The following is a 17,855-nucleotide window of genomic DNA, read 5'->3' as shown; positions in this document are numbered from 1 at the left end:
TACTACACATCTCATTGAAATGCCATTTGCCTGACGTTTCAAGTGCTGCGTTTCAAGCTGGTACCTTTAAGTATTTGAAGTAAAACCTGGTTCTGATGTGGGCAAAACACACAATGATCTCCCTCAGCTTATAGTAAATGGCCGAGCATGCAGGAGACGGCCTGTTTACCATGACCCTTTGGAAGAGGCACTGGAGCTGGCTGCCTAGATGAGACAACCCCTAGAACAGGTCAATGAGAGGGTCAACCAGTCCAGGCAGAGCTCATATGAAATGGTCATAGCTCCCACAAATCCTTGCCAATCGTGTTTTTTTTTTGCCAGGGATTTAGTTTAATAGACCCTAAAACACAGTTGCTGGCGTTTGTCAACACCACTTAATACATACACGTGTCATAAGACTGGAAATAGGCCCTCTTGTCGCCTGTGTCATTTAAAGGTGTTTAAAACTTCACTTTTATTAATGCTTGAATTAAAACATTTCCAGTAGACATAGACAGTTAAAAAATATCAGTGTGAGCGCTGCCCGGTCTATATTGTAATATTGGACTATCCGGCTTAGATATCGTTATCCAACTTGAGCACGCTATATAGCGTCAGTGCTCGCTGCCACCTATATTATATCTCTTCTGCCGCTGTACGTGTATCTCCCTATGCTGCGCTGACTAACTGTACTAAACATTGAAAGCTCAAGGGCTGCCCTCCCCGACGTTTCGTCAAGCGTTCGGCGTCTTCAGGGGATCGGGCAGTCACATCCCCTGAAGACTCCGAACCCTCGGCGAAACATGTCAGGGGGCTCAAGTTTTAAACACATTTAAATGACACAGGCGACAAGAGAGCGTATTTCCAGTCTTATGACGTGTATGTATTTTTGTCAGGGATGTCACCATGCAACTAGTAGGAAAAAAAACCAATGCCGCTATTTTTGTTTGTATTCATTACCATGTGAAGGAAACTGACATGTTAACTATGTTCTCCCTGCCGTTTCAATTATAGGATTACCAAATTTATAAAGGTTTTAGTTTCATACTTTTCCAAAATAAAAACACTTTGAAAAAAGTTATTTGGCTGCCCTATTCCAAGACCATAGCTTTTTTTCGTTGCTATGGCTTCGTGAGTTTTTTTATTTGCAGGACGAGCTCGTTTGTTTTAGTGTAGCATTGAACTTTTTGTTCACTTGTTAGTATGTTTTTTTGTTTTGTTTTTTTTTTTAGGAAAAACAAAGCAATTCTGGCATTTCTTTAATAGAATATTGTGATTTTATCATTTACATTGTTACAGAAACTGCAATGCAATTACATTTTTTAATTCCAGTAAAGCATTTTGTAAAGGAAAACAAGTTTTACTTCCTTCACTATAGACTAGTCTCACACCTGTGGCTGCCTCTCTGGCAGAGTTTGGAGGAGTTCTCAATGCCAGATACTGCCTGCCGGACCCCATTGCGAGTCGGCCGGAAAGAAAACGTTTGACCGTTCCATCATTCTCAGCCGGAACACCTGGCCGCAAATGTGAAAGTAGACCTAAATTTCTGCAACAAACCTGGTCCTGTGTAAATATACCGTAATACATCCCTTGAGCACAAGAGGGCACTGCAGACCTAATCTTCCGACAAGCGTTTCTTGGAATGTTTTGCATCTCGGTTCGTCAGTTTTTGGCTGTGGTTTGAGCCGATTAGATCATCACTTGATGTAAGAGCAGGACATTTAACTAATGAAAATCTGCAAACTACCTGCCCCAGCCTTAATTATATAAATTAGAACTAGCGTCTTTGGATATGCCAGCTTGTGTGCTTTTTAAACTAATTTCTGGATATTAAATATATGTCCATATATGAACAAATAAACATAATTATACGTTAAATTAGATCACAGAAGCTGGAGATGCCTACCTGGTGTTGCCTGAGGTGATCGCCTCACCTGGCCTCATTGGTGGTGCACCCCTGGGGCCGAGTGCATAATTTCCAATGTCTTCTGCCTAAAAGCAGCCATGTTGAAAGCATAATCTATACCTCAATTAAATAAGTGTCTTTCGAAATCTATCAAAATCCCCCTCCCGTTTAGCACTGCTCCCCTGCCATGCTATACGTATAGACAACACCACCTTTGTGTGCTAGCATTGACAACTGGCTGAAAGCATTTTGTTTGCCAAGGGGCAGTATGCCTCCATACTGACACCGGGTTCACACCTGAGCGTTCCGAAAGGAGCGCTCTGTATGCGCGATTGTACCGGCTTTTACAATCGCGCATACAGAGACAAGCGAACGCTCATTGTCGCGCGTTCCCGAATATCTATGTACGGGAACGCGCGACAAAACGCCCCAAAGAAGCTCATGTACTTTTTTGAGCGTAGGGCGTTTTACAGCGCGATCGTACGCGCTGTAAAACGCCCAGGTGTGAACCATTCCCATAGGGAATCATTGGTTTCTCCTTGTTGAGCGTTTTACAGCGCGTAGGAATGCGCTGTAAAACGCTCAGGTGTGAACCCAGCCTCACAGTAGACTGTGTAGGAACAAATTTTCTTGACACGAGAAATGTCAATTCGGCCTGGCTACATGGAGACTATTTTTGTGGGATATGATTTTCTACTGTAACATACATTTCAGGAGAGGTGACAGCTCTGGTGACGTCTTCTCTCATTGTAGATGTTCTCTTTTCTTCTTCATCTGTGTAGACCACCATGACAACTTCTCCTGACGAGTGCAGATTGCTGCCAAGGCACAAATAAATTCAAACCCCTGGATTCAATTCACAGACCAAGACCCAAAATAAATACAGGCCCAGAAAAAAATACAAACCATGTTTAAAGGGGTTTTCCAAGACTTTTTTTTACTGATGACTTATTCTTTGGATAGGTCATCGGTATCTGATTGTTTTGGGGTCCGAAACCCGGGACCCCTGATGATACTCTGAGAAGGCATCGGCGCTCGCTGTATTGCCTTCTCTCAGCTCACCAAGCACAGAATCATCCATGGTATAGTGGCGGTGCTTGGTGCATGGTATTGCAGCTCAACTTAAATGGGGCCGAGCTGCGCCAAGGCCATGTGACTGATGACCGTGACATCACATGGCCTAGGCAAGGCTGCGAGATGGCCAATGTGCTGCTGTGAGTGCTGGTGCCTGATCGGCGGAGGTCCTGGGTGTCGGACCCCCACCGATCATATGATGACTGATGATCTATCTAGAGCAGTGTTCCTCAACTCCAGTCCTCAGGGCCCACCTACCGATCATGATTTGAGAATATACCATAGAATAAATACCTGTTGTAAGTCCTGATGCTAATTATATCACCTGCTCAATACTAAGGAAATCCTGAAAACATGACCGGCAGGTGGGCCCTGAGGACCGGAGTGAGGAACCCTGATCTAGAGGATAGGTCATCAGTTAAAATATCTCAGAAAATCCTTTACAGACCTCAGGACCAGACCATCCCTGATCAATTACAGACACTCCACCCCCAAACCATACCTTCTTAATACAGACTTGAAACATACCTCTTAACAAATAAAGATGCAGAAGATAACCCCTGAAATAAATGCAGACCTCCTCAAACTCCTAAAAAAAAAAAACTAAATATAGGGGCTGGGCCAGAAATTAATACAAATCCCAGACAAGACCCATGCGTTTACTGTATGCAGTTCACACTCAACTTCTCTGTTTCCTTGCTGCTCTCCCCTCTGGCTTGAGGACCAGCAGAAGTCATGTGACCAAGTGCAAGTCCTTCAGGTCCTGAGGATCATTGCAGAAAACGGCTTTGTTGCCGTTTTTGTGGCGATTCACAGTAAAACACACTGAGCATCAACTCTTTGGGCCTGGTATAATTGCATGGAGTTATGGAGCGGTTTTTGCCTTGATATGGATTGTATGCATCTATCTCATTTTTTTTCTATCTTTCTGTCTGTACTTGGCTGTCTCTGTCAGTCCTATAGTGTTTGAATGGTCGACTGTCCCTTCATTCAAAATCCTTCTTACCCCGGTCATGCAATGATGAGAACTGGGGGAGTTAGGAGCTCCTAGTGATTGTGGGGGTCCCAGCAATCATACATGTAACACCTATCTGCTGTACAAAATAACACATTTTCTAAATCTATCTATCATTTAGAAATGGATAGACCTATCTTTGTAATGGTTATGTACCAGTAGTGGTAAGGAAGTCCAATCAATGTCACCACTATGAGTCACCATGAAGCAGCTGTCTGTCACTTGCAGCAGATTTCGGGTGGGCAGAAGCAAAACAAATTGCGATGAACAACTGAGAACATTCTCATTTTCTTCCTTATATAATCTAATGAATCCTAGTTTTTCCTTAGATTGACTATACTCTTATCAAAGAGGTGATGCTAGGCAGATACCGGGTGTGGACACCTAGGGACTCACTCCAGCCCTGATTCATCTTGGACAGCTTACCTTGTGCAAAGCAGCGGAACAAGCCTGAACGAGTGAGGTTTTGTACTTTCTATGAGATGTACTAAAATAATATAACACCGTCCACCCACACAGGGACGCAGAAGGTCCGCGTCCTTACTTGGCAACAAGCTGCAGCTTTGCAGTTGGACAGATGGCTGTGTGTCAGCAGCCATACATAATCTGTATGGGACAAAATGTGGCCTGGAGGATCTATCGTTGACAATGGCAAATTAATCAGGAGGTATCATGCTCAGCCCCATAGAAGTGAATGTGGCCGAGCACCTTACCAAGCACAGCCGCTATACAATGTAGGAGACTGAGAAGGCAGGAGCGCAGGTGCCTTCTCAAACAGCTGATCGGCAGGGGTCCCGGGTGTCGGACCCCCACCAATCAGATACTGATGACCTATCCAGATGATAGGTCATCAGTAGTAAAGTCTTGGAAAACCCCTTTAAAGGGGTTCTGCACTTTCTTTTAACTAAAGATCTATCCTCTGGATAAATCATCAGCTTCTGATCAGCGGGGGTCCGACACCCGGGACCCCCGCCGATAAGTTGTTTGAGAAGGCAGCAGCGCTCCAGTAGCACCGCGGCTTTCTCACTGTTTATAGCCGGTCCAGTGATGTCACGACTAGTACCCACTAGCGTGGGTGGGGCTAAACTCTGTTCACTTGAATGGAGCTTAGCCCTGCCCACGCTAGTTGATACTAGTCGTGACATCACTGGGCCGGCGGTAAACAGTGAGAAGTCTGGAGCGCCGCTGCCTCTTCTCAAACAGCTGATCAGGCGGGGGTCCCGGGTGTCGGACCCCCTGCCGATCAGAAGTGCAGAACCCCTTTAAGTTTATTATTGCACATTTATTACCCAGGTAGCAAAGAGGGACATGGGTCAAAAAGAGGGATTGTCCCTCCAAAAGAGGGATACTTGGGAGGCATGCCTACACCAGCTGGATCTCCTATACCCTCAATACCAACCTTAGCCAAAAAAAAAAAAAAAAAAAAAAGGTAAGTACTAACATGAGGAGCTCTGATTCCCTTTTAGGCACCAGACACTATAATTATTGGAGGCTCCCCAAATTGAAGACGGGACCGTATCAACAACATTGTGACTTTTTCAACATTTCAACAACTTCCGCGTTAAGTTATTCCATCCTTAAAATGGTATTCTGGACGATGACACGTGATAGGCACTTTAAACAAGGGCCAATCAACTTCTATATGATTGGTCGGTGCTCATTTTTGGCCCTGCATCAACCTGTGTAAGACAACCCTTCTTCATGACATGTTGTCCCCAGGGGCATAGCTAAAGGCTCATGGGCCCTGGTGCAAGAGTTCAGCTTGGGCCCCCTTTGCTCAGTACTTAGTAGTCAGGGAAGCACATGGCCTTCGTGCTGCCTGAAGCAAAAATTGAAACGGCCAACACAATTTTTTACTTAACCCCTTCCCTCCAGAAAGAGATGTAACTTGACCAGCATGCACTTTCTATAATACCAGTGTCTTCATATGCACCACAAGGGTCCTCAGGCTCCTGGGCCCGGTAGCGACTGCTATCTCTTCACCCCCTATAGCTATGCCCCTGGTTGTCTCTATCTGTAGCATACAGCAGGGGAATCTATCAAAGACCCTGAGAGCAGCAGCAAAGAAAAGGTAAGTATGCTTACACCGCTTAATGAAATGCTTTCTATCCTTGGAAACCCCTGCTACGTAAATGACTGTGGAGGAGGCAAAAACAAACCACGGCTATATAAGGAAATTCTCATTCTCTAATTCTCTATTCAAATTGTAATTACCATGCCACTTTCTGGTCCAAAATTTTGTGCCAATTCCTTTCTCACAGTATTTTTAAAGTGATCAGAGCTCTTTTTTTTTTAAATAAAAAGCTCCAAATCCCATGTACATTCATAAAGTTATATGATAAAATCTGCATTTAGCCACCACTAGAGGGAGCTCACTGCACACAGTTTTATTGTTGAGTTCAAATACATAAACAGCTATAAGCTCCCTCTATTGGTGGTTGAAGGAAACACAAATTGTGTAATTCTATTTTGTCTGTGCAGGGGATTAAAGGGCTTCTGTCACCCCCCAAAACTTGCCCTGAGAGAAATTTTACCTGGAAACTGCACTGCCGATGATGTCACCTCTAAACCCGAAAGAGAAGACGTCATCGGCACAGGCGCACTGAGGAAGTGCTGAGGAAGCGAGCGTCCTTCTCTCAGAGCGCCTGCGCCGAATGAAGACACGTAAGGTGCAGGCGCGGGATTTGAAATGCTGACAGGGCCAGCCGGAGGAGGAGAGCACTCCCTGGCCCTGTCACCCAACTGGATGAGGGGGCGTTTTTTTAAAAGGAGGATGCGGCGGCTACCAGCAAGTAGACACCCTACTTGCTGGTAGTGAAGTCATTTGCATATTTTACAGGGAGTGCAGAATTATTAGGCAAATGAGTATTTTGACCACATCATCCTCTTTATGCATGTTGTCTTACTCCAAGCTGTATAGGCCTGAAAGCCTACTACCAATTAAGCATATTAGGTGATGTGCATCTCTGTAATGAGAAGGGGTGTGGTCTAATGACATCAACACCCTATATCAGGTGTGCATAATTATTAGGCAACTTCCTTTCCTTTGGCAAAATGGGTCAAAAGAAGGACTTGACAGGCTCAGAAAAGTCAAAAATAGTGAGATATCTTGCAGAGGGATGCAGCACTCTTAAAATTGCAAAGCTTCTGAAGCGTGATCATCGAACAATCAAGCGTTTCATTCAAAATAGTCAACAGGGTCGCAAGAAGCGTGTGGAAAAACCAAGGCGCAAAATAACTGCCCATGAACTGAGAAAAGTCAAGCGTGCAGCTGCCAAGATGCCACTTGCCACCAGTTTGGCCATATTTCAGAGCTGCAACATCACTGGAGTGCCCAAAAGCACAACGTGTGCAATACTCAGAGACATGGCCAAGGTAAGAAAGGCTGAAAGACGACCACCACTGAACAAGACACACAAGCTGAAACGTCAAGACTGGGCCAAGAAATATCTCAAGATTGATTTTTCTAAGGTTTTATGGACTGATGAAATGAGAGTGAGTCTTGATGGGCCAGATGGATGGGCCCGTGGCTGGATTGGTAAAAGGCAGAGAGCTCCAGTCCGACTCGGACGCCAGCAAGGTGGAGGTGGAGTACTGGTTTGGGCTGGTATCATCAAAGATGAGCTTGTGGGGCCTTTTCGGGTTGAGGATGGAGTCAAGCTCAACTCCCAGTCCTACTGCCAGTTTCTGGAAGACACCTTCTTCAAGCAGTGGTACAGGAAGAAGTCTGCATCCTTCAAGAAAAACATGATTTTCATGCAGGACAATGCTCCATCACACGCGTCCAAGTACTCCACAGCGTGGCTGGCAAGAAAGGGTATAAAAGAAGAAAATCTAATGACATGGCCTCCTTGTTCACCTGATCTAAACCCCATTGAGAACCTGTGGTCCATCATCAAATGTGAGATTTACAAGGAGGGAAAACAGTACACCTCTCTGAACAGTGTCTGGGAGGCTGTGGTTGCTGCTGCACGCAATGTTGATGGTGAACAGATCAAAACACTGACAGAATCCATGGATGGCAGGCTTTTGAGTGTCCTTGCAAAGAAAGGTGGCTATATTGGTCACTGATTTGTTTTTGTTTTGTTTTTGAATGTCAGAAATGTATATTTGTGAATGTTGAGATGTTATATTGGTTTCACTGGTAAAAATAAATAATTGAAATGGGTATATATTTGTTTTTTGTTAAGTTGCCTAATAATTATGCACAGTAATAGTCACCTGCACACACAGATATCCCCCTAAAATAGCTAAAACTAAAAACAAACTAAAAACTACTTCCAAAAATATTCAGCTTTGATATTAATGAGTTTTTTGGGTTCATTGAGAACATGGTTGTTGTTCAATAATGAAATTAATCCTCAAAAATACAACTTGCCTAATAATTCTGCACTCCCTGTAAAAGCTTGATTTTTAATGAAACCAAGCCACAGAACAAGGTAAGAGCTCTATATATGGAATAGTGGTACAATAAGGATTTTAATATGCCCAAAAATGAAAAATGAGTTTTGGGGGGTGACAGAAGCCCTTTACTTTAGACTTTGCTGAAAATGCTAATATGTAATGTGGAGAAAAGATAGCCTGCTGAGTACGTACCCTTACTTCATGCCACTGATTCCTCCATCCCCACTGCTCATATGTGACCATTGGATAAGGGCTCTTCCGTTCAGAACCTGACCAGATGTGTTCCTAAGGATGCGTTCAGAGGGGGGAATTTTCAGCGGGGATTTCAGTGTGGATTCGTTGTTGCAAATCGGACCGAAATGCAGCAGTTTCTGCCGTGGGATCCATGGTGGATTTTGTAGCGGACAAAATCCTCTGTGTGAATATACCCTTAGTCTTTCTGTTAGCTGCGTTTACAGTATGCAGCTGAACAGGAAGACTAGGAAACAAATCTGGTCGGATGCTGAGCAGAAGAGCCCTCATTCACCAAGCGGTCACATGATTGCAGCAGAGAGGGCGGAATCGCCAGCAGGACGGAGGGGTAAGTACTGAGCACAAGATTTCCACCCAAAAACCCTATACATTGCATGTAATTAAAACTTTTGTATAGCCGGTAAGCTGTTCAATAAAATGTATTTGTAAAGCGCCACCTGCTGTTTGTTCTTTTCCTTATTTTTTTGTCCGTGTAACTGAGGTGGTTGCACGCGCTCAGTTTAAGGCTCCATTCACACGTCCGCAAATGGGTCCGCATCCATTCCGCAATTTTGCGGAACGGGTGCGGACCCATTCATTCTCTATGGGGACGGAATGGATGCGGACAGCACACAGCAATTGCAGACAAGAATAGGCATTTCTATGGGGTCCGCAACACATCACGGACGTGTGAATGGAGCCTAAGGCCTCTTTCACACTACCGTTTTTTTTTTTTCATTTTGCGTGCTGTTTTTTGCGTTCCGTATACGGAACCATTCATTTCAATGGTTCCGCAAAAAAACCGGAATGTAATCCGTATGCATTCCGTTTCCGTTTTTCCGTTCCGTTGAAAGATAGAACATGTCCTATTATTGCCCACAAATCACATTCCGTGGCTCCATTTAAGTCAATGGGTCCGTAAAAAAATGTAACATATACGGAAATGCATCCGTATGTCTTCCGTATCCGTTCCGTTTTTGCGGAACCATCTATTGAAAATGTTATGCCCAGCCCAATTTTTTCTATGTTATTACTGTATATGCCATATGGAAAAACGGAACAACGGATCAGTGAAAAACGGACCGCAAAACACTGAAATAGACATACGGTAGTGTAAAAGAGGCCTAAGTCTTCAAGTGCCACCAGCCATATGTTCTGTTATAAGCTGTGGCAGTTACAGGGATAGAGCTGCAGCAGAAAGGACACGCTCCCTGAGCTTCCAGTCTGAAGATCATCTAGCAGAGCATGTAGGGCAATGAATATCTGGATCCATGTGAGGCACAGGGCTGGTTCCATCTTTGTTAAAAAGGTATTGTTATGTACTATATGATGTCTGATGTTTTCATTTTTTATATCGATCATGGCATAACCCCTTTAAGAAATCTGTATGAGAAAAGCAGAGCTCCCAATGCTATATAGATATATTCTAAAAATAATTGGCACAGTTTTCATGGGTGGTGTAGAGTATAAGTTCGAAGACCAGGACCTTGACCATAAAGATAACATATTCCAGAAAAGCATCATTTGCAGCAGACGATCACAGGTACACTGACAAATGTGAAGAGCACAGATTGTTCCGCCATCCATATGATAATATTCCTGCAAGAAAAAACAACAGGAAAAGTCTCGCTGAGAGGTTCCTCTGCTCATCTATGAGTGGTGACAGGGGCTAATAAATATTAATCATCTGCATCAGGCACTGGAAGCTCGGTGCCATTTTCTACTAAATATCCTAAATTGGCAGCTGGTTATTGAAGCCCCGAAGGAAAACAGAGGGAATAAGACCTGGGACAATACACGGCACTTCAGGCTTCTTCTTTTATTACCGTTTATTTTTATTTTTTTATCTTTGTGCTAAAATACAAACTATTGTCTTGCCAAGTATTGGAGACAGCTGTCGATGGTGTGTGCAGATTATTTTTCATGATTAGGGAAAATAAATAAGGCCTGTCTGAATGGGGTGATATAATATATACATATCTATCTATCGATCTATATATATATATATATAGTGTAGGCCTGAGGAAGCGCAGGGAGCGAGAAACGGGTGTTGCAATTCACTGTGCTGTACCCGCATCAGCCATATTTTTAAGTATGATGGAGTAATAAAGCTACAGAAGGTCTTTGGTGAGTGCCGCTGTTTTTTCATTCTTCCTATGGTTTAGGTCTCATGCACACGGCCGTTCCGTGCATTGGGGACGGGCAACATCCGTGCATCAACTTGAATGGGTCCGTGGTCTGTCCGCAACACAAAAAAATATAACATGTCATATTTATTTGCAGTGCAGAATTGCGGACCTATTCAAGTGAATGGGTCCGCATGCGTGGTGCGCACGGCCGGCGGCTGTGGATTGCCGACACGTCGTTTGCGGGCCGCAATAAGGCCACCCTACGGCCGTGTGCATAAGGCCTTATGCATACATGGAACTTTGTTTGATGAGCACCACCAGTGGTCACAATTTGAGGAGTTCAGTAAATGTCTGGGACTTAGGCTAGGTCTGCACGACGACATATGTCGCGCGACAATTTTATAATGGCAGTCTATGGTGTCGCACTGCAACATGCGACATACTGCGACGCGACAGTCGCAGAAAAATCCATCTCGAATGGATTTTCTGCGACTGACGCGTCGCAGTCGCAGCATGTTGCAGTGCGACACCATAGACTGCCATTATAAAAATTGTCGCGCGACATTAGTGCAACAAAATGTCGTGCGACAAATGTCGTCGTGTAGACCTAGCCTTAATGTTTCACACATAAGGTAGTGCCGACCATCTTGGTCTATCTTTTTATATTATATATATATATATATATATATATATACACTGCGTGCAGAATTATTAGGCAAATGAGTATTTTGACCACATCATCCTCTTTATGCATGTTGTCTTACTCCAAGCTGTATAGGCTCGAAAGCCTACTACCAATTAAGCATATTAGGTGATGTGCATCTCTCTAATGAGAAGGGGTGTGGTCTAATGACATCAACACCCTATATCAGGTGTGCATAATTATTAGGCAACTTCCTTTCCTTTGGCAAAATGGGTCAAAAGAAGGACTTGACAGGCTCAGAAAAGTCAAAAATAGTGAGATATCTTGCAGAGGGATGCAGCACTCTTAAAATTGCAAAGCTTCTGAAGCGTGATCATCGAACAATCAAGCGTTTCATTCAAAATAGTCAACAGGGTCGCAAGAAGCGTGTGGAAAAACCAAGGCGCAAAATAACTGCCCATGAACTGAGAAAAGTCAAGCGTGCAGCTGCCAAGATGCCACTTGCCACCAGTTTGGCCATATTTCAGAGCTGCAACATCACTGGAGTGCCCAAAAGCACAAGGTGTGCAATACTCAGAGACATGGCCAAGGTAAGAAAGGCTGAAAGACGACCACCACTGAACAAGACACACAAGCTGAAACGTCAAGACTGGGCCAAGAAATATCTCAAGACTGATTTTTCTAAGGTTTTATGGACTGATGAAATGAGAGTGAGTCTTGATGGGCCCGTGGCTGGATTGGTAAAGGGCAGAGAGCTCCAGTCCGACTCAGACGCCAGCAAGGTGGAGGTGGAGTACTGGTTTGGGCTGGTATCATCAAAGATGAGCTTGTGGGGCCTTTTTGGGTTGAGGATGGAGTCAAGCTCAACTCCCAGTCCTACTGCCAGTTTCTGGAAGACACCTTCTTCAAGCAGTGGTACAGGAAGAAATCTGCAAGGTAAGAAAAACATGATTTTCATGCAGGACAATGCTCCATCACACGCGTCCAAGTACTCCACAGCGTGGCTGGCAAGAAAGGGTATAAAAGAAGAAAATCTAATAACATGGCCTCCTTGTTCACCTGATCTGAACCCCATTGAGAACCTGTGGTCCATCATCAAATGTGAGATTTACAAGGAGGGAAAACAGTACACCTCTCTGAACAGCGTCTGGGAGGCTGTGGTTGCTGCTGCACGCAATGTTGATGGTGAACAGATCAAAACACTGACAGAATCCATGGATGGCAGGCTTTTGAGTGTCCTTGCAAAGAAAGGTGGCTATATTGGTCACTGATTTGTTTTTGTTTTGTTTTTGAATGTCAGAAATGTATATTTGTGAATGTTGAGATGTTATATTGGTTTCACTGGTAAAAATAAATAATTGAAATGGGTATATATTTGTTTTTTGTTAAGTTGCCTAATAATTATGCACAGTAATAGTCACCTGCACACACAGATATCCCCCTAAAATAGCTAAAACTAAAAACAAACTAAAAACTACTTCCAAAAATATTCAGCTTTGATATTAATGAGTTTTTTGGGTTCATTGAGAACATGGTTGTTGTTCAATAATAAAATTAATCCTCAAAAATACAACTTGCCTAATAATTCTGCACTCCCTGTATATATGCGTGTGTGTGCTGCTACCTGTAGTTCTTGTTTGCTATTGTATTGCAGCCATGGTAGCGTGCACCTGAGCCCCCTTTTAATACATAATTTGGAAGCGCTTGTTTAACTCTCTTTTGCATTGTATATTTGGGGGGGGGGGGATGGCTCCTCATATTTAGACTTTGCACTTCCGCCCATCTGCCTAGGGTTTTTAATCAGAGTATCCCATAGCTGGTTTCTTCATTGCCCTGAATTTTGTAGCCCAAAAACCCAAGAGAGACAAGACTGTAAAGGTCCCTTTACTTGGGACCTTCCCGACAATCTGCTGCTCACTGGTGGGGGAGACTGCTCCAGAGTCTGGGGAGGAGTGATCGCTAATGCCGTCGCTCTTCACCATACTGACTCGTTTTCCGTCACGATCTTCTGCTGGCAAACAATTATTTTTGTGTACAAACAAACAATCGGATTACTCAATGAACAAGTGAAACTATGGTACATTTACACAGCCAGATAATCGTTAACGAGCGTTCCTATGAACGTTCATTAGCGTTTATCTTTAAGATTCTCGGCCTGTGTAAAGGGCCCTTTAGTGTAGGTCCTGTCTGGTGGAAGCCACCTTGTCGCTGGTAGATGGGCCCAACATATTCTTGATAAAAAATTATAATTTTCATATAGTAAGTATAGCAATAATGCAGTTTACATTTATTCATGTTTTCAATATTTGCATGTATCTTTGTGCATTAAGCAGTGTGCTGCTACTTGTAGTTCTTGTTTGCTGTTGCATTGCGGCCATGGTAGCGTGCACCTGAACTCTTTGTATATAGTTTGAAGGTGCTGGTTTAACTCTCTTTAGCAATATAAATACACACACACAAAAGGAGCAGAGACACGGTGTATCATTCCACCATGTCTCTGATCTTTTTGTATACATACAGTATATATTGCTGTTTCTTCAGACACTCTTGTAGTACACCTGACGAAGAGACAGAAGTTGTCCGAAAGCTGGCTATGTAACATCATTGCTTCTATTTTTGTTGGCCTTTAAACTGTATCTTTTAACCCCTTCCCGCCCAGTGCCGTAATAGTATGGCGCAGCGGGAGGTGACTTGCCGCCCAGTGCCGTATTATTATGGCGCGCTGATCGGGCGGGTGCAGAAGCTGCGCCTGCCCGATCAGCACCGGGGTCCAGCAGTCACTGATAGCCGAACCCCTGCTGTATGCGCCAGCATTGGTGAAAACACAGATGACGGCACGGTGCATTAACGCTTGATGTGCCGTGGTCAGCTCTGACCGCGGCACGTGCGATGTCCGTGCGAGGATCGGAGCAGCCATCGGGTCCCCGAGCTGCTGTGACAGTGACCCGATGGCAGGGAAGGCAGCCCAATGCCTTACTTAGGCATCGTGGCTGCCTTTCATGTAACCCTGTGAGATCAGCCCCCTGGATCTCACAGGAAGCAGGCTGTAAGTGTATTACACTTACAGCCAATGTATCACAATACAGAAGTATTGCAATGCATTGTAAAGGGGATCAGACCCCCAAAAGTTAAAGTCCCAGAGAGGGACAAAAAAATAAGTGAACATAAAGGTTAAAAAAAAATTTTTTGGAAAAACAATTAAAAGTTTCAAGTTAAAAAAAGCGTCCTTTTCTCAAAATAAAGTAAAAAAAAAAATAGTGAAAAAAATAAAAGTAGACATATTATGTATAGCCGCGTCCGTATCGACCAGCTCTATAAAAATATCACATGACCTTACCCCTCAGGTGAACACCTTCAAAATTTTTAAATTAAAACTACAAAAATCTTTTTTTTGTCACCTTACATCACTAAAAGTGCAACACCAAGCGATAAAAAAGGCGTATGCCCCTAAAAATAGTACCAATCTAACCGTCACCTCATCCCACAAAAAATTTGCCCCTACTTAAGACAATCACCCAAAAAATAAAAAACTATGGCTCTCAGACTATGGAGACACTAAAACATGATTTTATTTGTTTAAAAAATGCTGTTATTGTGTAAAACTTAAATAAATAAATTATACATATTAGGCATCGCCACATCCTTAAGAACCTGCTGTATAAAAATATCACATAAACTAACCCCTCAGGTGAACACAATAAAAAAAATGTTAAAAAAAGCCATTTTTTGTCACCTTACATCACAAAAAGTGTAATACCAAGCAATCAAAAGTCATACGCACCCCAAAATCATACCAATCACTGTCATCTCATCCTGCAAAAAATGAGACCCTACCTAAGACAATCTGTCAAAAAATAAAAAAGCTATCACTCTTAGACAATGGAGACACTAAAATATGTTGTTTTTTTTGCTTCAAAACTGCTATTATTGTGCTAAAGTGAAATAAAAAAAAAAAAAGGTATTACCGCGTCCGTAACAACCTTCTCTATAAAAATATCACATGACCTAACTACTCAGATGAACACCGTAAAAAAATTAAATAAAAAGTGTGCAAAAAGCCATTTTTTGTCACCTTACATCACAAAAAGTCATATGCACCCTAAAATAGTACCAATCACACCGTCATCTCATACCGAAAAAAATGAGCCCCTACATAAGACAGTCGCCCAAATTTTTTTTAAACTTTGGCTTTAATAATATGGAGACACAAAAAAATGCTTTATTATGTAAAACTGAAACAAACAAACAAATTTTTTTCATATTTGGTATTGTCGCATCCGTAACAACCTACTCTATAAAAATACCTCATGATCTAACCTGTCAGATGAACACTGTAAATAACAAAAAAGAAAAACGGTGCCAAAACAGCTATTTTTTGTTACCTTGTCTCACAAAAAGTGTAATATAGAGCAACCAAAAATCATATGTACCCTAAAATAGCACCAATAAAACTGCCACCTTATCGCATAGTTTCCAAAATGGGGTCATTTTCTTGGAGTTTCTACTCTAGGGGTGCATCAGGGGGTCTTCAAATGTTACATGGCAGCTTAAAATTGTTCCAGTGAAATCTGCCTTCCAAAAACCATATGGCGTTCCTTTCCTTTTTGCGCCCTGCCGTGTGCCCGTACAGCAGTTTACAACCACATATGGGGTGTTTCTGTAAACTACAGAATCAGGGCAATAAAGATTGATTGGCTGTTAACCCTTGCTTTGTTAGCGGAATTTTTTTATTAAAATGGAATGTCTGCCAAAAAAGTGAAATTCAGAAATTTCCTCTCTGTTTTCCATTAATTCTTGTGGAACACGTAAAGGGTTAACAAAGTTTGTAAAATCTGTTTTGAATACCATGAGGGGTGTAGTTTCTAAAATGTGGTCATTTTTGGGTGGTTTCTATTATGTAAGCCTCACAAAGTGACTTCAGACCTGAACTGGTCCTAAAAAAGAGGGTTTTGGAAATTTTCTGAAAAATTTTAAGATTTGCTTCTAAACTTCTAAGCCTTCTAACGTCCCCAAAAAATAAAATGGCATTCACAAAATGATCCATACATGAAGTAGACATATGGGGAATGTAAAGCAATAACTATTTTTGGAGTTATTAATATCTATTATAAAAGTAGATAAATTAAAATGTTTCCACATTTTTGGTAAATTTAGTATTTTTTTATAAATAAAAACGACATTTTTTGACTCAATTTTACCACTGTCATGAAGTACAATATGTGACGAAAAAACAATCTCAGAATGGCCTGGATAAGTAAAAGCGTTTTAAAGTTATTACCACATAAAGTGACACGTGTCAGATTTGCAGAAAATGGCCTGGGCAGGAAGGTGAAAACTGGCCTGGGGTAGAAAGGGTTAATAAGAGAACTAAACTAGTTTTCCAGTTTTATGAACATACAGCTGTATGAATGCATAATAAAGCAACTTACCATTTACTAATATAAATTGTGGTTCTGTTTCATATCACTTTCAAGATCTCTGCTTGCTGTCAGTAGAGGGAGCCTTCCTGTTCACATCAAGAGACTGAAAGCAGTTACGACACCAATGTCACAGATGAGAGTTTGCTACAGTTGTATCCATTCTACATAACCGTCTGTGAATTAGGGCTCTTTCACACTTGCGTTGTTTCTTTTCTTCCGGTATAGAGTTCCGTCGTCGGGGCTCTATGCCGGAAGAATCCTAATCAGTTTTATCCTAATGCATTCTGAATGGAGAGAAATCCGTTCAGGATGCATCAGGATGTCTTCAGTTCCGGAACGGAACGTTTTTTGGCCGGAGAAAATACTGCAGCATGCTGCGCTTTTTGCTCCGGCCAAAAATCCTGAAGACTTGCCGCAAGGCCGGATCCGGAATTAATGCCCATTGAAAGGCATTGATCCGGATCTGGCCTTAAGCTAAACGTCGTTTCGGCGCATTGCCGGATCCGACGTTTAGCTTTTTCTGAATGGTTACCATGGCTGCCGGAACGCTAAAGTCCTGGCAGCCATGGTAAAGTGTAGTGGGGAGCGGGGGAGCAGCATACTTACCGTCCGTGCGGCTCCCGGGGCGCTCCAGAGTGACGTCAGGGCGCCCCACGCGCATGGATGACGTGATCACATGGCACGTCATCCATGCGCATGGGGTGCTCTGACGTCATTCTGGAGCGCCCCGGGAGCCGCACGGACTGTAAGTATACTGCTCCCCCGCTCCCCACTACTACTATGGCAACCAGGGCTTTAATAGCGTCCTGGCTGCCATAGTAACACTGAACGCATTTTGAAGACGGATCCGTCTTCAAATGCTTTCAGTACACTTGCGTTTTTCCGGATCCGGCGTGTAATTCCGGCAAGTGGAGTACACGCCGGATCCGGACAATGCAAGTGTGAAAGAGGCCTTAAACAGCTTGGAATCCAGATTGATACATTGTAGCTGACCTGTTACTTGTGCGCTTGGCAGATGAAGGCATCTGTGTTGGTCCCATGTTCATATGTGTCC

Source organism: Bufo gargarizans, chromosome 7 (assembly GCF_014858855.1).
Source record: "Bufo gargarizans isolate SCDJY-AF-19 chromosome 7, ASM1485885v1, whole genome shotgun sequence".
Lineage (NCBI taxonomy): Eukaryota > Metazoa > Chordata > Amphibia > Anura > Bufonidae > Bufo > Bufo gargarizans.
This window is presented reverse-complemented; position numbering follows the sequence as displayed.